This window comes from Acinonyx jubatus, chromosome B4 (assembly GCF_027475565.1).
Source record: "Acinonyx jubatus isolate Ajub_Pintada_27869175 chromosome B4, VMU_Ajub_asm_v1.0, whole genome shotgun sequence".
NCBI lineage: Eukaryota > Metazoa > Chordata > Mammalia > Carnivora > Felidae > Acinonyx > Acinonyx jubatus.
This window is the reverse complement of record NC_069387.1, coordinates 43,845,494-43,871,778: the sequence shown is the minus strand read 5'-3', so window position 1 is coordinate 43,871,778 and position 26,285 is coordinate 43,845,494. Positions and strand designations below refer to the sequence as shown.

The 26,285-nt window shown below is 33.4% G+C and overlaps 1 pseudogene; it reads left to right on the top strand.

Moving 5' to 3' along the window:
- The first annotated feature begins 10,700 nt into the window (after positions 1–10,700).
- On the top strand, positions 10,701–12,650 carry LOC113597879 (NKG2-A/NKG2-B type II integral membrane protein-like; annotated as a pseudogene).
- The last annotated feature ends 13,635 nt before the right edge of the window (positions 12,651–26,285 follow it).

Here is a 26,285-nt window from a genome sequence, read left to right as displayed (position 1 = left end):
AAAACAATGAAAATGCAGTAACAGAATCAGAATGTGAAGGACTTTTCAAAGCAAAAAAAGGCTTTTTTTTTTTAAAGCAAAAAAATGTGAAAGATTTTTTAAAGCAAAATCTTTTCAGGAAATTTGTGATGGTTTATCATTAAACTCTGACAAAAATTAAGTTTTAAAAAAGGAAGACAAAGATACACTGAAAAATATACTTATAAGCTACATGATAGACATGAGTTAATATCTTAACATCTAAATATGTCTTGTACATACATAAAAAAATAATGAAAATCTCAAAGTCATGTACAATTCACCCTTATCTGTGGGAGATAAGTACAAAATCCTATATATACTGTTTTCTCTATATATACTACCACTAATTAAGTTCAATTTATAAGTTAGACACAGTAAGAGATTAATTACAATAACTAATAATAAAATGGAAAAATTATAATAATATACTATAATAAAAGTTATGTGAATGTGGTCTCCTCAAAATATCTTGTAGGGTACTCATCCTTCTTTCTTTTGTTTGTGTGTGTGTTTATGTTTGTTTTTTTGTTGTTTTTACTTATTTTGAGAGAGAGAAAGCACGAGTATGGGAGGGCAGAGAGAGAGGGAGAGAGAGAATCCCAAGCAGACTCCATGCTCAACATAGAATCTAATGCAGGGCTAGATCTCATGACCTTGAGATCATGACCTGAGTTGAAATCAAGAGTTGGACACCTAAGCAACTGAGCCACCCAGGAGCCCCTCATTCTTGTGCTGATGTGAGATGGGAAAATGCCTATGTGACGAGATGAAGTGAGGTGATTGAGGTAGGCACTGTGACTTAGTGTTAGGCTACTTCTGACAATGTCAGATGGAGGATCATCTGCTTCCAGACTGCAGTTGACCTTGGACAACTGAAACCACAGATGGGGGGTTGGGGGGGGGTGGCGACTGTATATACTTTCTGAGGCGCCGGGGAAATATTGTGAAGGAACAGACAGTGGCATAAAATGATATTCTAACAATGATAAGAATCTTGATAAGAATCTCACAATAGTGTAGCTTTTAATCTTTCTTTAAACATTTAAAAGAACTATATAACAATGGATATAGAGAAACAATGGAGGACTAAAAACTGGATAGGGTACATAATGCTAGAATGACGCTTTCTGGTCAAGAAGAAGTAATGAAAGAAAAAGAGATTAATGTGTAACTTTAAAACCCTCTGCTTGGTAATATTGGCAAGTGTTTTTGTTATTCTGTCACTGAAATAAATGCTGGACAGGGACCAAATTTTTAAATGTTTTCTCTTACATTTTGCAACAGTGGAGAGATAATACCTGTTTCAAACTGTATTTGAATTCAGATGAGACGTGATTCCACCAGATGTATAAGTAAAAGGGATTCTTTACCTCCTCCTAGATTCCATTCTAGAAAACTAACTGAAGTTGAACATAAAACCAGTGAGTTCATGCTTGTTTGGGTACAGAGAAGTCGTCAATGGTTGTTGGCAATAAAAATGCATTTTGTAACCCTAGTTAGCTGATTCAAAAAAGAAGCAGATAAATGCACGTGAAGCGGGGAGGGTGTTATAATATGTTAGACAAAATGACATTTAAAAAACAAAACAGGGGTACCTGGGTGGCTCAGTTGGTTTAGCATCTGACTTTGGCTCAGGTCATGATCTCGCAGTCCATGGGTTCGAGCCCTCTTTCAGACTCTGAGCTATCAGCATAGAGCCTGCTTCAGATTTTCTCACTCTCTGTCCCTCCCCTGCTTGTGCTCTCTCTTTCTCTCTCTCTCAAAAAGAAACATTAAAAAAAAACCCACAAAAACCCTTTTCTGTCTCCCAAATCCACTCACTAAAGGTGCTGCATTGCATTCTCTTGACAGAAGAGGCCACTCTTGACCTAGGAACCCAAAAAATCAACCAACTACCACTCCACTCTTAAAAAGTGTGTGTCACGTATTTTCAGATATTACAGGAAGAACATAGAAAATGAGAATTCAGACATTTAAGCTGATGAAAATTCTCCCACAAAAACCAAACATGAAACATAAGAAAACCGTAATACAACACTCTAACCTGATTTAAACACCCTAACAAACAAAAATTACACAATTGAATAAAAAAAATCACAACTTTAGGAGCAAACTAACATAGAAAAAAGTGCCACAATTCTCCCTTCTCCCATTGTTATTCATGTATTATTATAGGGAATTTTATCATATAAATAACAGAGTTTATCCCTACAAGCTTCTTCCTCATAGCATCCTTTATTTTATTCTCTTTCAGTATCAGTGTCCCCAAATAAATATTTATTACACTCACTTTTTATCTTCATGTAAAGTTTTTCAGAAAACATACAAGGTTGGATAACTTCTAACCTCAATAAATTTTCACTTCCCAGTTTTTATTTACATCTGTCATATCAAAGGACACATTTGCGTTCTTCTGACCATTAAACTCTACCTAGTTTCTTCTTTTTATGTGTATTTTCACACATCTGGATACTTTGTCATGTAATTGATGCTGGCTGAGCCCTTTATAAAATGTTAACAGAAGTACTACCTCTGATGATCATAGACTTCAGAAAAATTGACTTCGGGAAAAACGGACCAATAAAATAGAAAAAGTCCCAAATCAGATGGTGAAGATTACATCAACTTAGAAAATAAAAGTAAGAAGTAAGAATGTGGCTCTGAAGTTTGAGGAACTAATTGTAGTTTTGATTCCTGAAAGAATTTTCAATAAAGTTACAGCTGATAGGTGTTCTGTTTCTTTTGCTTTGACAACTAAGCAATTTTTAGTTTTTTTCTTAGATGGCTTTGACTATCTATACTTTTAACAAAATTCAGTTTAATTGCAACTTACCCCCTGCAAAAGATAATAGGCGTGTAGACCTATACTTGCTGTCATAAGAAAATTATTTCTTAGAAGAAGAAATTTCCAAATATAACCAAGTATAGAAGTGCGATGATTGAATTTTATTGGGTTTTTTGTAACATTGATGCCAAAAGAACAATCAAAGATTCCCAAAAGACAAAGAAAATAATTAAATAAAAAAATAATTACCTTTTTAATACTTGTTAACTGAATTCACTAATGTGACTGTAATTTAAAACGAGCAGTTTTTAGTTTGAATTGCAGATGGTTGAGTCTAGTGTTGAGGAGGGCTGCCAGTAAAAGCAGAAAAGACAGGGGCGCCTGGGTGGCTCAGTCGGTTAAGCGGCCGACTTCGGCTCAGGTCATGATCTCGCGGTCTGCGAGTTCGAGCCCCGTGTCGGGCTCTGTGCTGACAGCTCAGAGCTTGGAGCCTGTTTCAGATTCTGTGTCTCCCTCTCTCTGACCCTTCCCCGTTCATGCTCTGTCTCTCTCTGTTTCAAAAATAAATAGAAGATTAAAAAAATTTTTTTAAATAAAAAAAAAGTAGAAAAGATGGAAATCCAACTCTATTAACCATTAAAGTTTTTCCATTGTGTTTATTTAAAAAATACTGGATTCTAATTGCTTGTATTTTATTTCTTCCACAAACACTTCTCTCTTTTTTAAAAGCTTTTTTTATTTAAATTCCAGCTGGTCAACATACAGTATAATATTAGTTGCAGGTGTACAATATAGTGATAATACTTCCATACATCACCTGGTGCTCTTTTTCTTCATTCACTTTAAAAATTATGACCGTTAGAAAAGTAAAAAAAAAAAAAGATACTTACCTTGGTTATCCCTTAAACACTATTTTGTGCTCTAATACCTGTGATAGAGAGTAAGTAGAAGTTCTAGGAAGTAGCATAAATTCTACCCCACTTACTTATTCACTGAACTAACATTTAGTAAGTTAGTATATGCAGCTTATTACTGTGTTAGTCCTATGTTGCAAAGATAAGTAAGCATAGCTCATCAAGACACTTGTGGTCTTTGAGAAAATAAGGCATAGACACCATGGTGTAGTGTGATAAGATATGGGTTAAGGTGAGTCCAGGCTGTGTTAGCAGCATACGTCACACAAAGGCAGGCTGTGGAAAAGTATTCTGCAACTAACTTTCTGTAATATTGAAGATTTAACCACATGGAAGGGAGTAAAGAGTATTTCAGACAAGATACCGCATGTTCAAAGATACCCTGTTTTCTGTCTCGATGTTTTTCATAGGCTCTGTCAAGTAACAACAGCAGAAGGATAAGATACTTGTGGATTCTCAGGGCATAAGAGGCATTGAAAAGAGGGGGTGTAACTCCTGTACTCAGAAGCACTTAGAAGTGAAATGTGACCAATAGAGTCGAGTGTATGCAAAAGCTGAATATGTGTATAACAGAAGAGTAGATAGAGAAATCACTCTGAGCGTGAGTTGGTGGGTGTGTGCCACAGCATGCCTGCTCACACCTGTAGGTACAGAGCAAGCACTAGCACTGCCAAAGCTGTGATGTGGTAGAAACTCTGTGGCTTTCAGGGACGTGTGGCTCAGCCTGGGAGGTCAACATTGTCAGAGGGGCTGTTTACTGACTATGCAGTTGAAATAATGGCCTGAATGATGCGTGGATTGCATAATGGAAAGGTCCGAAGTGAAGCTGGTTCTGTAAATATATTTCTTGACAACAGAAATCCTACAAAGAGAGAAATGAGGAAGTTTCAGGGCAATGGAGTCAATAAGACACTAGCAGAGAAAATGGGATGGAACTAAAGATATTCACAAATATATTGTAAAAGAGGAAGGCTAACCTTCCATTTTTATGAGCATACAAAATTTGGCCATGCGTACATATGTGGAGGGGATCAGGAAGTTTAGGGATTGTGTCGATAGGGCTTGTGTCAAAATTCAATCACTTATTAAACATAATATTAAATCCATGAATTAATGTTTTATCATTGATTTCATTTATAAGGACAATAAAATAAATATGAAATTTGGAATCACAAACTGGATTTGCCAGAAAGAAATTTAAATATATTGTGTGAGCCAGTGACTAAAGGTGACTTTACAAATCTGTTGAAAACATTGAATATCTTCCTCCTCTGAGGAAAGTTGTTTTCTTAAAAAAAATTAATGACACCAGTCAGATGGCCAAAAATTAACAACTCAGGAAGCAACAGATGTTGGTGAGGATGCAGAGAAAGGGGAATCCTATTGCGTTGTTGGTAGGAATGCAAACTGGTGCAACCACTCTGGAAAACAGTGTGCGGTTCCTTGAAAAATTACAACTAGAACTACCCTATGATCCAGCAACTACACTGCTAGGAATTTATCCAAAGGATACAAAAATGCTGATTCAAAGGAGCACATGAAATGTGTATAGCAGTAGGCAATACTGATGAATGGATTAAGAAGATGTGGTATATATATGTGTATACATACACACACACACACACACACACACACACACACACAGAATGGAATACTACTCAGCAACGAAAAAGAATCAAATCTTGCCATTTGCAACAATGTGGATGGAACTGGAGGGTATTATGTTAAGTGAAACAAGTCAGTTAGAGAAAGAAAGATGCTATAGGATTTCACTCATATGTGGAATTTGAGAAACTTAATAGATGAACATAGGGGAAGAGAAGGACAAATAAGATAAAAACAGGGAGGAAAGCAAACCATAAGAGACTTTTAAGTGCGGAGAGCACACTGAGGGTTGATGGGGGTGGAGGGGTGGGTTAAGTGGGTGACAGGCATTAAGGAGGGCACTTTTTGGGATGAGCACCAAGTGTTATATGTGAGAGATGAATCACTGGGTTCTACTCCTGAAGCCAAGACCACACTGTATATTAGCCAACTTGAGAATAAATAAATAAATAATAAATAAATAAATACCATTTAATTAAACATATGAGATCTATGTGTGCACATGTTGTGGGTTTTCCTGTATGTATAAAATTTTATATGTTTTCATACTGGTTTTGGTAGTATGAAAACAGTATTAAAAAGACTAATTTCTTTTTCTTTTTCTTTTTTTTCCTGGTTGAAAGTGATATGTTCCAAAAGTAATTTGTATTGCTAATTAGCTTTTGCATTATAGAACCAGAGAAGTATGTCTTACAATTTGAAATTTGCTACATAAAGGTAAGATTTGTGGGGGATTAATATATAAAAACGCTATTTACTAAGTTTTTGTATTTAAATGATGTGTTTAATGTTTAGTTTTTTGTTTTTTAGTTCTTGTTTTTTAGTTCTTTGTTTTAGCTCTTTTCATTTTTGGAAAATGGGTTTATCAAAACCCTTTAGTCTAACAGAAGTGAGCGTCTTTGGCATACCAGATACAAGATCAACTACAGATTCGCTGAGAAAGGAAAAGGAAATACAAGACTAAATTCCTAAAAGCTCTCACAGGCAAGGTTTTCTTGAAGATGTAGTTTAAAATCTTGCTAAATTCTAGAAAAATCCTGACTCAAGATTATATAAATTGGCATTTCAATTCTTTGGTGTGTGTAAACTTGGGGAATTTGGGAAAAATCTTTGCTGTTTTAAAGAACTAATAATAAAAGATGAAGCCTAATGGAATGGTATGTGCCATTATAAACCCAGAAAAAAATTGCAAAGCACCCTATACTCTCATAATGAAGGGTAAATTGTTGCTTACCTTTGAATGATTGTACTAGGACCTAGTAAAGTGGGAAGTTTAACTCATGAATTATAATTCAATTGGAGCTCTATTGATATTTCAATTAAATCTAGTCTTATTGGGAAATTTATTTGCTAATGCTTATTTGAAAAAGAAAAAAATGTAATTATTGAAATACATTTTGTTACAGAACTGACTTACAGACCTAACTATATACTTAGTCATCTGAGTGGTCAGATTTCAAAGACCTTTTGTGGAATTTTCTGTTTGTCATTTTTCTTCAGGAAATACTGCAGAGATCTTAGCAAGGTTTAAAATGGGGCTTATATGAAAATAATGAGAAAACTGATGTGTTAGTTAATTTAATTTATACTGATGTATTTAGCAAAAGATTGCTAACTTAGAACCTTTGTATCTGTTCTAAGTCAGACTTAGCAAACAGGAAGCCATATAGGTTTGTCTTGTTTCTTTAAAAGCAGGCCTTCTGAACAGATAGATCCCAGGCTGGAGTCAAGAAGGCTTGATTCAACATCTTTGTCAGGAACTCAGACAATTTGTTTTCTAGACAACAGTGTGGGTCCACACTAGTCATTTGAAAGCTGTCCTTTACCGTTTTAAGACTCCAGGTTTTTGTAGGATGAATTCCCAAACTCTGGGGATGGGCACCTCATGTTAAACATGTGCAAATGTTAAGTAATCTCTACCTCCATTACTAAATCAGTTCCCAAGAAATGCTTGTGTGTTTCTTGATTTTCCCTATCCTCTTTCCTTGTCACCTCCTAAAGTTCAGTCATTTATTAAACCCTGTACTGCATCACTCCAAAATCTATTTTTATAAATATTATTATTAATTATAATTATTATTTGGTACGTTTTATATTCCCATCATGATGTCTCTTATTAAAACTCTTATCATGCATCTCTTGAATTGCCTCTAGTGCCTTGTAACTCTCTCACATCTTCCTAGCATTTCTTTCTTTTTTTTTTTTAACGTTTATTTATTTTTGAGACAGAGAGAGACAGAGCATGAACGGGGGAGGGTCAGAGAGAGAGGGAGACACAGAATCCGAAACAGGCTCCAGGCTCTGAGCAGTCAGCCCAGAGCCCGACGCCGGGCTTGAACTCACCGACCGCGAGATCATGACCTGAGCTGAAGTCGGCCGCTTAACCAACTGAGCCATCCAGGCGCCCCTCTTCCTAGCATTTCTTAAAGGTCGGTTTCCTTTCTCTATAACAGACAGTTGCATATTTAAAACTCTAAATCAGTCAATATCAGGTGATATATGCAACCCAATAAGCTTCCATTGCCTATGGATCATAACGAAGCTGCTTAAAGAGATACAGGGTTGTTCTTTATCCCTGCTCTCTCTCCAACTTCATTTCCTCTCACTGCCCTCCTAACATTGAATGCTGCCATGAGGACCATAATTGTTTATTTGTGATTTCATGTGGTTTTCTCTGGTCTGCTTTTCCCCTAAGTTATGTCATTAACGCGTAATACTTCTTTAGGACTCAAATCAGATACTCTCTCTCAAAATCAAATTGTTCTTAACCTCCTCCCTAGGTCAACCCACACCAGAATTTGATTTTGTGGTTCTCTTTCAAGTTGCACATCCCTGTCATTGCTCTTACACTATTGTAATTATTTCCATTTTTTTCCTCATGTCAAACCACTGTATTCCAGCGATTGTCTCTCTTCACTGTATAACAGAAATCTGGGTACCTTATAAAATCTTCATAATTATGTTTAGTGAATCAATTAATGCATATCAAACAACACACATTTGATTAAGTCTCGTGCTTTTACTTCTTGTACCTCTCATAGGTCTGGAGGAAACGTTTGGTATAAGTTATAAGTTGTTAGTCATAATTGGGTGATGAATTAATGAATGATATAATGACTAGTTATATTTAATATTTCAACCTCTGGCATGGTGATATAGTTTAATATTATTTGTGTTAAATCTCACCAAGGGACATTTATTTTTACCAGAGGAAATCTGCACATTAAATTATTTATTTAAAAAGAATGAAACTGAATGCAAGAACTGGGGCGGAGGACTAGAGATGTTATGTGGGGAACGTTTGATTTTGTGCTAGGTATAATATGGGTGGGAATGTAATAACTCCTCAAAATAAGTAGTAACAAATATCATTAAATACCTGTTGATGATAAGACTATGATTTTTAGAAAATTTTCTGTGATGATAGAATGCAATAATGTGGATATGAGAAAAAGATATATGCAATGCCAAGATTCAGCAACCTAGTTCTGAAAGCTAAACTTGAGATAAATTCTAAGCTTGCAGGGTTTGTGACTGAGATAGAAACAACCCCACCATCCTTCCAAATCTTGTACGTCAATGAAGATATTTTTTCAGACGCATTTAAAAATGGAGAATCTGAATGACTCACTTAGAGGCCCATTTGCCCTTTCAATCAGAGCCCCAAGTGTCCTGCATTCTGAAAGTGTGTGACAAGATAAACGGACTTCAAATAGCCCAGATGTGAGAATTTCCTGTTCAAACCTTAATTGACGCATTGATGGGAAATCTCTTTTTTTCCATGCTTGCTTCACTCTGGGATTTTCCAGGGCAATCTGTGAAGGTCACAGAAAATATGTATTCTTGTCCTGGATTTGGGTTGTCAAGTTTCTCCTTTTATACCCCCGCTATAGCAGGCCTCTATGAGAGTAATCTGGCCTTCCCCCCAAAGGATCCACAGCTTTCTGGCCAACAGAAGGGATGGTCATTATCTTCTTTTCTCTCCATTAGCCACCTCATTCAGGGGGAGATTACAAATGCTAGATGGGGTGCACTGGAGGCACAACTAATATATAATCAAATTATGGAGAATATTGGTGTTTTTCTTTCAATAATTCAGCATAAAAATATCTGTAAAGTATAAAAATATTTCTTAAAATATTCAAGTTATTGCCTGTAGAAAATTAGCTGAATACATATACACACTCATATTTGGGTTTGTAAATCAATATAATTTAAAGTGAAACCCACAAACATCATAAGGAGCATTTAATTTTGGATTTTATAATCAGTACAAGGTGTTTTTTATATACTAATATGTTGAATTATATCTCGTTCAACCTTTATAAATAAATTCTTGCAAAGAAGTTTGCTGCATGATAAAGGCCAAACTTAATTCCTTCTACACTTATGTGGATTGAATAAAAGCACCTTGATTTTTTTAATAAAAATCAGGATGCGTTGCTTCTGTAAAATGCTAATTTAAGCTTAATAATAGACAAAGAACTTAAAAAAATGAACAAACATTGCAAACAAAGTGTATCATCCTGGTTAAAGAGATTCTACTTAATAAACCATTTTATAGAATTTGATATGAACCTGAAATAATAACATGGACTTGTAACTAATAATTAAAATAGGTAATATTTATTGAGAGCTTATCAAATCTGCAGGAAGAAAAATCAAACACTGAGAAAAGATGGATGAACACAATTGTTTAGCACTCAATTCCAGTTGAGCGCTAAGTGTTACAAACATTATATTTTACACGTTCTTATTACCATTTTAGATTAGTAAACTAAGATCCTAGATACTAAGTAACTTTTCAAAGGTCACACATTATATGTTTCAAGGCCAGAATTAATTCCAAATCTTTTTGACTGAGAGCCCATTGATTGAATTATTAAATCATATTATCTGGATTATTACAATTACTTGTACAGTTGGCCCTTGGAAAACATGGGTTTGAACTAGATATGTCCACTTACACACATTTTTTTTTAACAATACAGCATCATAAGTGTATTTTTTCTTCTTTAAGGGATATGTGAGGTGAAGAGAAGTTCCAGGAAGCTCACTGCCGTGTCATTCCTCAGGTCTTGAGGGCTGGGATCTGCCAATTTTCTCATTACCTTTCTGAATCTTCTCATGTTGTCTTATTATATATAATGCCCAGGAGTTCTAGCTATATTTAGTGGGATGAATAAGGAAAAGTCTGTTTCTTTAAGAAATTTAGAACTAGATCTTTAGATTTTTCAGTTTCAAATGAACACTAATTCTCACCTGCCACCCTCCCCCCAGTTTTATAGAACTAGGTATCTCTGCATTAGATGTACCATTTATTGTCAAGTACTCTTATCTTGGACCACAGTCCCTGACTTTGCTTAGCTGTAGAGATGAATAACCAAAGAGTAACTTATGCAGAATTGAATGTGGCTAAATACTCAAAGAGGCAGCAGATAAAACCTAAGGGCACTAAAACTTCCATTTTGGTAACTGAGCAGGAAATAACCTATGCAGAACTAAACCCTCAAAATGCTTCTCAGGATCTTCAAGGAAATGATAAGAACTAACACTGCAAAGGTAAACCATTTAATAGACACAAGAGTATAACTATTCTAGCATGTGCAGTTGGGGTGCCAAGTTATGGGGTAAGCATAGAGAATAAGTTCACATATTTTTCATTTGAGAGGATCAGAGCTTAAAGTTGGAATACGGTATTCTGATTGAAATCTGAGGACTAACTTTGTTCAGGCGTTGTTATACTTCCTCATCTTTACCAACATCTCATGGAGCATTATGCAATGGCATATTTTAAGAGAAGATTACAATGGTGGATATGAGTTTGGAGTCCAAGTTTATATATATGATATCTTTTGCATATGGGTTCTTTTTCTAAACAATTGTGTTCATCCATCTTTTCTCAGTGTTTGATTTTTCTTCCTGCAGATTTACCATCATCTCTGAAGAAGCTCAAGGCTGGGATCCTAGGAATCATCCGCCTTATCTTGATAGCCACTGTGGGTAACTGATAGCTATTATTCCCTGTAAGTCATTTTTGAAAGATGATAAAGGAACTTTTCACTTTAATGATTGTCAGTGCCTCTAAATATTTCACAATATTACACAATAGAACTTACATTTTAATGTATTTTTTTGGACTAAAATTATTCTGAATTTTTCCTAGGTATAATAACAGAATGACCATTGAGAAAATCATATATATGAGAATATTATATATATATACATATATATATGTATATATATATAATGACTCAAAGACATGCTTTAGGGGACTGAAAAACCTTTGTGAAAAATACAAATTAATTTCTGAGATTGGCTAAAAATTATATTGTAAGGGATGGTGAAGTTTGGTCCTTTGGGCTTTTGAAATATTTTCCCTCCACATCTTCATTTCTTTATTAATTTTTCTTTGAAATATCTATTTTATTTCAGATCATTCTAATCTACAACAATACATCAAATATCAAACTAAGAAACTAAAATTATTAAGATCTATTTAGATCAGTATTAATTTTTATGAGGACTACTTTAATTTTTTTAGGTACTGTAATACCAGAGCAGAATAATTCTTCCCTGGTAACAAGGATCTATAAACATATACAATGATTTTCAAAGTTCTGATATTAGTAAAGTTTATATTTTGTGTTCATCTTAGGGTAGACAAAATGATAAATATTTTTTGAGGGAATGTAAATTATAAAATTAGGCAATCCATGTTCATAAACACTGATTAGAGAAAACTATTTCCTCTTCACTAACAATGTGAAGAAATATTCATTTAAAATTATTATATCCATTGTTGCCAATTGGCTCAAATTTCTTCCTTCCCATTATAAGTGATAAAAAATTTACTATTCTAAAAATGTGATTTTGTTCAATGACTTTCAGGACAAGAATAGATGGGTATTTTTGTTTCTTTCCTTTATATGGACACATAAAGTAGGGGATACGAGACTAACCCTTCTCTGTGAGTGTGTGTGAATGTGTTTTGTTGTATATTACCAGCTTATGAGTGTGCATAGCTATGTTATGTACATGTAATGTTTATAACTATTACAAATAGGTAAATTAATTTTCATTTCAAAAATTCAAGCTGTTTTGGATAATAATTTATAATCTTTCCTCAGTGTATCATTGTAGTTATTGTCCAAAGGAGTGGTTAACATGTCCCAACAATTTTTATTACTTTAATTTTGAAGAAAAAAACACAACACACATGGAATGAGAGTTTGAAGACCTGTGCTTCTAAGAGCTCTAACCTGCTCTACATCGATGATGAAGAGATAATAGTAAGATTTCAAATGTTTCCAGCATTTTGTTAAAAGCTTGTTTCAGTCAATATTATATTTTTGGTGTATATTTGCAGTTTATTATTTAAAAGCCTATTAATATTCCATTATTTGGCTTCATGATATTTTATTTATATATTTTTTACTATTGATGCATGTTTGATAATTTCCAGTTCTTCCTTTTTATAGAAAACCATGCTTCTGTAATTTTTTTTTGTCTAAAATAAACTTTGCTATTTAATTGACCAGACATCAAAGAAACTAAACATGATTACGCAGACTGATGCAAAAGTGAATTGAAGCATGTAACTATGAATCAGATCATGAACAGGACTTCCCCTCTCCAGCAGCCCTGCTCCTGCCTCTTTGTATTCTCTTATCATTCCTCCTCCTCCTTCCTTTTCAACCACTGTCCTGACTTTTTGTCTCTTGGTTTGGTTTTGAACTTCACATACATGGAGTCACGCAGCATGCATTTTTGTTCCTCTTTTCATTCCCGTATGCTATTTCTTGGAATTCACCAATATTATCCCATTTATCTATAGTGTGTTAACTCTTACTTCTAAACTAACATTTTAAAATATTACATTAATATTTTATAACATTTAAAATACATTCTACTGATGTGTCTTGGGAGTGAGGATGTGAGTCTTATGCCCACAAGAATACAAAGGTTTCCTGGGTCTAGTATTTTTATCATGGGATGTCTTTCGCTAGTCCTACCTTTCTCTGGTAGGATTAGTGATTTCCAAGGGCTAAGGGGAGGTAGGATAGGAAACAACTGTTAATCAGTACAGTGTTTCCTTCTGGGGTGATGAAATTTTCTAGAGTTGGATAGTGCTGATGTTTGCAAGCCGTGTGAATATATTAAAATTCATTGATTAATCACTTCAAATGGATGAATGTTATGCTGTGTAAATGAAACCTCAATAAAGCTGTTAAAAATAAACTCCTGAAATTGTGTTTGCATTTAATCTTTAATCTGTAAAGATTAGTCATTTTTACAATATTGCCTCTTCTGATTTGTATCGTGTTGGATCCTTCCATTAAATAGGTTTTCTTTAATTTCTTCCTATTATAGTTTGTATGTTTCTATACTGAAGTCTTACAGAAATATGAGTATTTCAGTTATGCTTTTGTAAATGGCATCCTTATTTTTAAATTTTTAGAAGCTTTTGCTATTGTAAATAGAAATACAATTGAAGTTTACATGTTGGTATTATATAGAACGACTTTACTGATTTTATGTATTAATTCTACCATTTCAAATAAATGTTCTTCTGGGTGTTTTATATACACAAGCTCTTTCAGCTGTAAATAATCACAGTTTTATTTCTTCTTTCCAGGTGTAATTATGTATTTTTTTCTTGACTTATTTTAACAGGCTAGGGTTTTATCTCCAATGTTGAATAGAAGATACAGTAAATGTTCTATATGCAGCATTCCTTATGTTAGGGGTTAATATTTCAATATTTTATCTTCAAGTATGAGGTTTGTTTTAAGGTTTCTTTGTTTAAATCACACTTTTCTCATGTTAAAGCAATTCCATAATATTCCTTTTTTTCTCACAGATTTTATAATCGGTTACATTTATATTATTTTTCCATCAATTGGAATGATGTTTTCTCTGTATAGTACTTATAAAGTAATTAAATTATTCTTTAAAATATTAAAGTCATCTTACACTTCTGAAATAAAACCACAAGGATAATTCTGTATTGTTCTTTTTTAAAAAATCAGTGCATATATTATACTAAACTAGTCACATTTACATAGAAATGTGCCATTTCCAGCTTCACAGAAAATTCTCTAACTATAGTTTGCTTAAAATAGAAGTCAGTAACCAAAAATCTGAAGATCCTCATATAGTTTTAAATTTAGTAATATATTCCTAATTAACACGTCAGCCAAAGAAATGAATATTCACAATGAATATTCACTATTTTTATATGAAGTACAAGGAAAACATAACAGCAAAAATCTGTCTTGTGAGATATAATAGTGTATATAAGAATTTTTTTCTTCACCCATTCACAAAGAGATTACACTGAGTTTTCATTGATAGCTATGTTTTGTTATCAAGGCTATATTGGGAAGCATATCTCTTTCCCTAGAGCCTGAAAGATTTTATATCCATATAGGTAAATCTTCAACTTTCTTTGTGCAAGAGTACTGCTATAATATATATATTACATATATTATTACATATTATTATATATTATTATTCCACATATCATTCCATATACATTATCACATATATTACATATATATTATATTTATATTACATATAAATTTATATTACATATATAATATGCATATGTATATTACGTATACATATATATTACATATACATATGTATATGTAATATATTACATGTATTACATACATATTATATTACATATACATGTGTATTTCAGATTACTATATATATTATTATATATATTATTATTACATATATTATTACATATATATTATCACATGCATATTATTACATGTTACATATATTTATATTACATATAAATTTATATTACATATAAAATGTACATATGTACACTACATATACATATCTATATTATATATAAATATAATATACATGTAATATATATAAATATTTAATTGAAGTATAGTTGACATATATTAGTTTCAGGTGTTTGATATAGTGATTTGACAATTCTGTATATTACTCAATGCTCACGATGATAAGTGTAGTTACTCTCTGTCACCATACAAAGTTATTACAACATTATTGACTATATTCTCTATGCTGTACTTTTCATCCCTGTGACTTATTTATTTTGTAACTGGAATTTTTGTACCCCTTAGTCTTCTTTACCTATTTTGTCCTATCCACCTCCACCAAGCAACCACCAGCTTGTTCTGTGTATTTCTGATTTCTTTTTGGTTGTACAACTGTTTTATTTTAGATTCCACATCTAAGTAAAATGTATGGTGTGTTTGTCTTACTCTGACCTATTTCATTTAGCATAATACCCTCTAGGTGTATTGATGTTGTTGTAAATGGCAAGATTATATAATATATATATATATTTATATATGTAAAGGCTATATATATATATATGTACGTATGTAAATGTTTTATATATATATGTAAAGGTTATATATATATGTAAAGATTATATATATGTAAAGATTATATGTGTATATATACATTATATAAAGATTATATGTGTATATATATAAAGATTATATGTGTATATATACATTATATAAAGATTATATGTGTATATATATAAAGATTATATATGTAAAGATTATATGTGTATATATATAAAGATTATATATGTAAAGATTATATGTGTATATATATAATCTTTACATATATAATACATATAGTATATTATATATAACACTATAATAATCTTTATATATATATATATATAACATTTTCTTTATCTATTCATCTATTTTAGACATCTATGCTGCCTACATATTTAGGCTATTGTAAATGATGCCACAATAAACATACAGGTGCTTATATCTTTGGAATAAAGGTTTTCATTTTTTTGGATAAATAACCAGAAGTAGAATTTCTGGGTGTTACGGCATTTCTATCTTTAATTTTTTGAGGAACTGCATATTGTTTTCCATAGTGGCTGCAACAATATGATTATGTTATATTTTTAAGTGTCATTATTCACTACTAATGCCATCTGAGTTTACAGATTTTTTTTGTATGAAGGTTTATATAATGAATTCAGTTACTTTAATACATGTTTCAAATGAAAGAACAAGACAAAATCTCAGAAAAAGATCAAAATGAAATGGAGGTAAACAATCTACCTGATAAGAAGTTCAAAGTAATGGTGAAAGAGATGCTCACCAAGCTCTGGAGAAGAAAGGATGAGCACAGTCAAATTTCAAAAAACAAATGGAACATATAAAAAATCAATCAGAACTGAAGTGTATGATAACTAAAACTTAAAAATACACTAGAAGGAATCAACAGAAAATTAGGTGATGTAGAAGAAGGGATCAGTGATCTGGAAGATGGGGTAGTGGAAATCATAGAAGCAGAAGAATTTTTAAAAATGAGAATAAGAAAATTCTGGACAACATCAAGTTTACTAATATTTGCATTGCAAGAATCCCAGAAGAAGAAAATAGAAAAAGCAAAAGCACTTACTTGAATAAATAATAGCAGAAAACTATACTGACTTGGGGAGGCAAACAGATATCTGGGTCTAAGAAGCACAGAAAACTCCAAACAAGATGAATGCAAAGTGGTCCACAACAAGACACATACTAACTAAAATGGCAAAAATTAAATACAGAGAATCTTAAAAGCTGAAAGAGAAAATTAACTAGTTATATACAGGAGAAGCCCCATAAAACTGTCAGCAGAAACTTTATAGGTCAGAAAGAATTGGCATTGTATACTCAAAATGCTGAAAAGGAAAAGCCTAAACCAAGAATTCTCCACTGGCAAGATTATTCAGATTTGAGAAATAAAAGGTTTCACAGACCAACAAAAGTTAAAAGAGTTCATGACATCTAAACTGGACTTACAAGAATGTTAAAAAAACTTTTTAAGGAAAAAGAAAAAGTCATAAATAGAAGTGTGAAAGTTATAAAAGAAGAAATCTCACTGGCAAAAACCAAGCATATATTAAAGGTCATGGATCAACCACTTATAAAGCTAATATGAAGATTAAAAAATCAAAGTGGAAATAGCAACTAAACATAATTGGTTAAATGACACACAATGTAAAAAGAAGTAATACATTGTGTCAAAAGCACAAAATATGTTGGGGGAGGGTAGTAAAAATGTAATGCTTACAGAATGTGTTTGAACCTAAGCAACTATTAACTTAAAATAGACTGTTATGTACATGTGTTATATCTATGAACCTTACTGGAACCACAAACCAAAATATTACTATAATCACACACACAAAATACAGAAAGGAGTCAGAACATAACACTAAAGAAAGTCATCAAAACACAAGAGAAGAAAGCAAAACACAACACACCCTCAAACCAAAAAATAAACAAGCAAACAAACAAACAAACAAAAAAAACCCAGAAAAAAAGTACAAAACAACCAGGAAACAATTAACAAAATGGCAGTAAGTTCATACCTATCAATAATTACTTTAAATGTAAATGAACTAAATGCTTCAATCAAAGGACTGAATAGTGACTGACTGGATAAGAAACAAAACCCATCTATATGCCCTCTACAAGAAACTCATTTCAGACCTAAAGACACATACTGACTAACAGGGAAAAGATGGAAAAAAAATATCCCATTTCACATGGAAATAAAAAGAAAGGTAGGGTAGCAGTACTTATATCAGACAAAATAGATTTTAAACAAAACTGTAACAAGAAAGGAAGAAGGGCATTACATAATGATAAAGGGAAAAATCCAACCGGAGGATAGAACAATTGTAAATATATATATGCAGTCAACATAGGAGTACCTAAACAAATAAAGCAAATATTAAGAGACACAGGGGAGAAATTGACAGTGATGAAGTAATAGTAGGAGACACTAACACCTCTCTTGAATCAGTAGGTAGACTATCAAAACAGAAAATCAATAAGGAAAGAGAGGCACATTAGACTAGATGAACTTAATACATATGTACAGAACATTACATCCCAAATCAGCAGAGTGCACATTCTTTTTAAGTGCACTTGGAACATTTTGCAGAATAGATTTCATGTCAGGTCACAGAACAAGTCTCATTAAATTAAAGAAGACTGAAATCATATCATGCATCTTTTCTGAGCATCAAGGTATGAATCGAGAAATCAATTACAAGAAAACAATTTGCTAAAACTCAAACATGTGGAGGCTAAACAACATGTTACTAACCAAAAAATGGTTCGATGAAGAAATCAATGAGAAAATAAAAAATTCCTGGAGAAAAATGGAAATTAAATAATAATGTCTCAAAATCTCTGAGACACATCTAAATCAGTGTAAAGAGAAAAGTTAACAATGATACAGGCCTATCTCAATAAATAAGAAAAAATCTAAAATAAACAGTCTATCTTTATATCTAAGGGAATTAGGAAAAGATATCTATCTATTTATATATGTACATACACACATATCTATTAAATATACTAGAAGGAAATATATGAAAAAGTAATATATGAAGAAGATGAGAATGGAAATAATTGAAACATAGACTATAAACACCACAGAGATGATCAAGGAAACTAAGAGCTACTTCTTTGGAAAAATATAGAAAATTGGAAAATCTTTAGCTAGAATCATCAAGAAAAAAAGAGTGAGGGCCCAAATAAATACATTCACAAAAATGAAAGGGATAAATTACAACAGACACCTGACAATACAGAATATCATGAGAGACTTAGGGTGAACAATTATATGCCAACAAACTGGATAACCTAGAAGAAGAAGATAACTTTCCAGAAATATACAATCTTTCAGAACAGAATCAGGAAGAAAAATAAAATCTGAAAAACAATTAATAGTAAAGAAATTGAATTACTAATCAAACGACTCCCAACAAACACATATCCAGGACCAGATGGTTTCACAGGTGAATTCTACCAAACTGTTAATGAAGAATTAATACCTATTCTTCTCAAATTAGTTCTAAAATTGAAAACAAAGGAAAGCTTCCAAATTCATTCTGTGTGGCCAACGTTTCCCTGATATTAAAACTAGATAAGGACACCAAATTCAAAAATATAATATGCTCATATTCCCAGTGAACATGCAAAAATCCTCATCAACATATTAGCAAACTGAATTAAACAACACATTAAAAGGATCACACACCATGATCAGGTGGGATTTATTACATGTATGCAAGGATGGTTCGATAACTGCAAATCAATCAACTTGATACATCACGTTAACTACATGAAAGATTAAGATCATATGATCATATGATTAAGATAAAGCACTTGACAAAATTCAACATCTGTTTATGATAAAAACTACAAAGAAAGTGTATAGAGAGGGAATGTACATCCACATAATAAAGGCCATATATTACAAGCCCACAACTAACATCTTTCTCAACAGTGAAACACCAGAAACTTTTGCTTTACGACCAAGATAAAGACAAGATACCTATTCTTATCATTTTTTATTCAACACAGTACTATAGGTCCTAGCCACAATAATCTGAAAAAACAAAAAAAAAATAAATAAAATTTATAAGGAAAAAGTAAAACTGTCACCATTTGCAGATGGCATGATACTGTAGATAGAAAAATCTAAGGACTCTACTAAATAACTATTAGAACTAATAAATGAAATCAGTTAAGTTGGAAGATACAAAATTTAAATGTAGAAATCTGTTGCATTTCTACACACTAATAACAAACTATCAAAAAGTGAAATTAAGAAAACAATGCCATTTGTAATTGTATCTACAAGAATAAAATACCTAGGAATAAATTTAAGTAAGCACAATAAAGCCTTATATCTGAAATAAGACATTGATAAAAGAAATTAGAAGATGACATAAATAAATGGGAAGATATACTGTATTTATGGCAGGATGAATTAATATTGTGACTATATCCATGCTCCCAAAACAACCTACAGATTCAATGCAATCTTTATCAAAATGCCAATAGAATTTTTCCAAGAACTAGAATAAATTATCCTAAAATTGTTTGGAACTACAAAAGACTCAATATCCAAAGCCATCTTTAGAAACAAGAACAAAACTGAAGATATTATTTTCTTACATTTCAAACTATACTAAAAAGCTATAGTAATCAAAATAATATGGTACTGGCACAACGATAGACTTATATAAATCAATGGAACACAATGGAAAGCCCAGAAAGAAACATGTACTTATATGGTAAATTAATATGACAAAGGATGCAAAAATATACAACGAGTTAAAGACCATCTTCAATAAATGGTGTTGAAAAAATTGGACAACTACATGCAAACAAACAAACAAAAAGAATCTGGACAACTTTCTTACACTGTATATAAAAATAAACTCAAAGCTTAAAGACTTGAAGCCATAAAACACAAAAAAGGAAAACCCAGTAAATTCTTGTACATAGGTCTTAAACTATTTTTTGGATCTGTCTTCTCAGGCAAAGGCAACAAAAACAAAAAAATAAACAAGTGGGGATATATATATATGTATATATATCAAATTAAAAATCTTTCACACAGCAAAGGAAATCATAAACAAAAAAGCGCAACCTACTGGTGGCACATGATACTTGCAAATGATATATCCACAAGGGATTAATATTCAAAATACACAAAGATTTCTTACAACTCAAACCCCCCCCCCAAAACCCCCAAACAATTAAAAGATGGGCAGAGAAACTGAATAAACATTCTTTCAAAGAAGATGTATAGTGGTCAACAGACACATTAAAAGATACTCCACATCTCTAATCATCAGGGAAATGCAATTCAGAACCACAATGAGATATCACCTCACACTTGTTAAAATAGATAGAATCAAAATGACAATAAATAACAAGTGCGGGTGAGGATGTAGACAAAGACTCCTCATGTGTTGCTGGTGGGAATGTAAATTACTGTAGCCAGAAGAGAAAAGAATATGGAGGTTACTCAAAAAATTAAAGGTAAAAACACTTTAAGATACAAAAATTCCACTTCCAGGTGTTTTTCTGAATAAAATGAAACCATTAACTGAGGAGTTGTAGGCACCCTATTTTTACTGTGGCATTATTTAAAATATCCAGGATATGTCAGACCAAGAAAGACAAACACTGTATGATTTTACATATATATGGAATAGAAAAAGGAAAGCAAAGCAAAACAAAACAAAACAAAAACAGAAACAAGAAACCAACTCATGCAGATAGAGACCAAAGTGCTAACTGCCACAGGGGGGGGGAGAGGAGTGATGGGTGATATAAGTGAAAGGAATTAAGTGGTACAAGCACTCAGTTAAAAATAAATAAGTCACAGGAGGAAGGAGGAAGTTGGTGGCAGAATAAAAGGAACTTAGGCTTGTCTTGTTCCAAAAACACAACTAGATAACTATCAGATCATCCTAAATATCCCAGCAAGTGACCTAAAAACTGACAGAACAAACTCAACAACTAAAGGGACAGAAGAGGCCACATCAAAGAAAGAAGGAAGTGCAGAGATGTGGTTTAGGGAAGAAAGGGATCATGAGTGCTGTGGAGGGAAGGGAGCCATGGTCACGGATAAGGGTGAGAGACAGGTGCACACAGGAACGCAAAAAGAACCTTTCCCCAAGGCCATGGCTTGGAAAACAAGAGGCTGAATTTCATGAGTTTTTGCAACTATAGGGCTTAATGTCTGGAGTTTTAAGGGTCCATGAGCTTGACTAGGATAGAGCCCTGAAGGCACCACCCTGCTCCTGGAGAGAAGGCAAGCAAACAACATGGGGGCAGATGACATGGAAATAGCAATCTGAAGAACACCCGGGGCACACGCGGGGGTGATTATTCACTCTTATCGGAGCACACCCCTGAGAAGCAGTGTTGACTGAAATGCCTCTGCTGGCAAAAAGGAGGGGGCTTATGCCATTTCCCTCTCCTGTATCTAGCATAAACACCCACCCACCTGCAGGAAGCATTGCAGTGAAACACTGGCTGCCTAACTTGTTTACACCAAGCCCATCACCCCTGCGTCCTGGCAGGACTGGCCTTTTCAGTCAAGTTTATGTCAGTCCCAGAGTGGTGGACCCCTCCGCTAAAGACCAGCACAAACCCCTGCCCACACCTCTGACCAGAGAGTTCTTCAGGGTCTCAATTCTGGTGGCGTTTGTGTTGAAAGAAAGAGAGAAAGAGAGACAGAGAGAGAGAGGAAGGAAGGAAGGAAGGAAGGAAGGAAGGAAGGAAGGAAGGAAGGAAGGAAGGGAGGAAGGAAGGGAGGAGGGAGGGAGGGAGGGAGGAGGGAGAGAGGGAGGGAGAAAGGAGGCAGGGAGGGAGGAAGGAGGGAAGAAATGTCTTATACTTTGAGAATAATAGGTATTAACTCCTCTTTAAATATTTGATAGAGTTCACCTGCGAATCCATCTGGCCCTAGAATTTTGTTTGTTGGGAGTTTTTTGATTACTGATGATTTTTGTTGCTGGTTAGCCATCTGTTCAAGTTTTCTATTTCTTCCTGATTCAGTTCTAGGAGTTTATATGTTTCTAGGAATTTGTCCATTTCTTCCAGGTTGTCCGATTTGTTGGTTCATAGTTTTTCATAATCTCTTATAATTGTATTTCTGTGCTGTCGGTTGTTATTTCTCCTTTCTCATTTGTGATTTTATTTATTTGAGTCCTTTATCTTTTCTTTATGATAAGTTCCTGGGTGGCTCAGACGGTTGAGTACACACACACACACACACACACACACACACACACGTGCGAATATCATTCAATCAAAAAGAATGAAATCTTGCCATTTGCAACAATGTTGATGGAGCTACAGTGTATTATGCTAAGCAAAATAAGTCATCCAGAGAAAGGCAAATACCGTATGATTTCACTCATAGGTGGAAATTAAATAAAACAAATAGTAAAGGGAAGAGGGTGGGGAGAGGGGCAAAGCAAGAAACAGGCTCTCAACTATGGAGAACAAACTGATGGTTGCCGGAGGGGAGACGTGTGAGAGGATGGGTTAAATAGATGATGGGGATTAAGGAGTGCACTTGTGACGAGCACCGGGTGTTGCACGGAAGTGTTGAATCCCTATATTGTACACCTAAAACTAATGTTACACTGTTTGTTAACTAACTGGAATTTAAATAAACACTTAAAAAATAAGTAAGTCACCGGGGTATTAATTACAGCGTAGGGAATATAGTCAATAATATTTTTATAACTTAGTGTGCTGACAAATGGTCATAAGATTTATAAGGGTGAACATTTCATTCTGTGTAGAGTTTGACTCACTGTGTTATACACTGGAACTAATACAATATTGTATGTCAACTATGCATCATTAACAGATAAAATTATCCCCCACTGTTGCAAAGGAAAAACTACAGACCAGTAGAAACCTACATGTAAAAATCCCTGTTTACAAGGATTTTGGGGGCACCCAGGTGGCTCAGTTGGTTAAGTGGCCAACTCTTGATTTCATGTCGGGTCATGATGTCACATTTTTTTTTAACATTTATTGTTGAGAGACAGAGTGTGTGCAGGGAAGGGGAAGAGAGAGAGGAAGACACCGAATCTGAAGGAAGTTCCAGGCTCTAGGTTGTCAGCACAGAGCCCGATGTGGGGCTTGAAATCACAAACTGTAAGATCGTGACCTGAGCCGAAGTCAGACACTCAACCGACTGAGCCACCCAGGTGCCCCCATGATGTCACGTTTCATGAGTTCAAGCCCCGTGTCAGGCTTGGTGCAGACAGCACAGAGCCTGCTTGGTCTTCTCTCTCTACCTCTCTGTCTCTACCTGCTTGTGCTGTCTCTGTCACTCTCTCAAAAATAAATAAATAAACATTTTTTAAAAAGTACTTTTTCTGCCCTCACTGAATTTTTAAAAATTACCATCATTTTTCCCCTATGGACTTAGACTCAGGCTTTTGTCAATGAGAACAAATATATTGATTAAAATACAGACAACTAGTTATCATGAGAGGATGAATCAATGAATAATATGAATAATTATTTAATGTTTCAATTTCTGCCATGGTGTTATTGTTCAATATTGTTTGATATTTTCTCCTTTCCAGAAATTTCTCGTTTTCCGCAGAAACCTAATAACTCATTTATGCATGACAAAATTGAATGAAGGTATCTTAAAACTTAGGGCAGAAAAATTGAGAAGAAAAGTTTGGAAATTAATGACTTTGTGACAGTGACAAGAAAGCCAAAAATATAGCAAGTCTTCAGAATTAGTGTCAAATAACATTAAATACTTGTTATGGGGATGATGGTTTTAGAATATTTTCAGTATAATAGAAATGACATAGCAATGGCATAAGAGAAAGAAGTATGTAATATTTAGCAACTTTGTCTAAAACGTAAACATCTAAGGTATTTCTCACAAGGCCTTAAGTCCTCAGCATTTGTGATTCAGATGGAAGCAAGTGAACAGCCTGGGTGGTCAAGTTTCTGATCCCAATATCTTGTGGAACCTAAACATTTCTCAAGGGCATTTGCCAATGGACAAATTAAACGACACAATACAGGCTGCAAGTCTCTGCATTCTGGAGGCGTGTGATAATATAAATGGGCTTCAAAATAGCCCAAGGGTAAGAATTTCCTGTTCAAATTTGAAGTGACACATTGATGAGAAATCTACTTTTTCCATTATTGCCTCCTTCTGAGGTCACACAGGGCCAACAGGCTGTGAAAACCACCTGGTTCCCTCTGGAAGATGCATGAGTGTCTGGGCCACAGAAGTCATGTGTCACAACTGTCCTGTCTCTTTACTCTGTCACCCCAGTGAGTGGGAGATTATAAATGCTGGTGGGATGCATCTGAGGCACAGCTAATATACAATGAAATCACAGAGAACATTGGTATCTGTATTCCAACAATTCAGGGTAACAAACAAGAATGAATATGAAATACATTGGAGAGTTTTTAAAAATATTTAATCTTGCCTGTGGAGAAGTAATCATGTACACACACAGACGCATATAATGGGGTTTGTAAGTTAATATAATGTTGAGTGAAATCCCATAAGCATCATGGCAAGAAACACTTAATTTTGAATTTGTCATCAGTATAGATATAATTGCATGTATGATTTGATATTTAGCCCAGCCTTTAAAAATAGATTCTTAAAGTGAATTCATCTCATCGTGAGAGTCAAACATTACACACTTACTTAGGTAAATGAAAGCAGTTTGGTTTTCATAAAAAGCAGGATGAGCTACCTTCCATAAAATGCTAATTTAAACTTAACTGTAAACAATCAAAAGACCTTTTAAAAATTAACCAAAACTCAAAAAAAAAAAAAAAAAAGAATCCATACTGAAAGGCACTACTGTGTAATGAATAATGTTTTATGCTCTAACAAATCAGTAGTTATGATGTGACTATGGTGTTAAAAATACTTAAAATAATTAATATTGAGAGTTTATAAAAGCCAGATTGAATAGTGAATGCTTTATATGTGTTATATTTTTACATATTTTGCTCCAAGTTTACATTAGTAAACTAGGTAGTTATACACAAAGTAACTTTTTAAAGGTCATACTTTGTAAATTTGAGAGACAGAAGTAGGTCCAGATCTCACTGACTACAGAGCTCATTGGCTGAACTATTAATTTACATTTAATTTCTGTTTATTACACCTGCTTACACAACTAAGACTACCCTCACAACTTTTAACATTCACAAATCTTTCTGGAAGTTTGTACCAAAACAGTTCTTCCACAAATGATCTATACTTTTGTAATTTTATCATTTTATGGTTACACATATTACAATTAATGGCAGTTTCTGGTGTTAAAAAAGTTCTTTAAGAAAGTCATTTTTTAAAATTTTGTTTTCAGGATTGTTCAAGTTTTGGATAAGTTTAGTGTGTCACATTAACAGTTTTGAACATATACGTTTTTTTCTTTTAAAATTTAATAATTTCTCAGAACTCCACAATAACCCAAAAGATCATTTGATAATAACACATCACCTTTTAATAAATAAGTATGTCACCAAATAAAAGTAATTTGTTACAGGAAAGTTCTATATGTGTTAAAACACAATTCCCCAATCAGAATACCCAACTTTTAACCA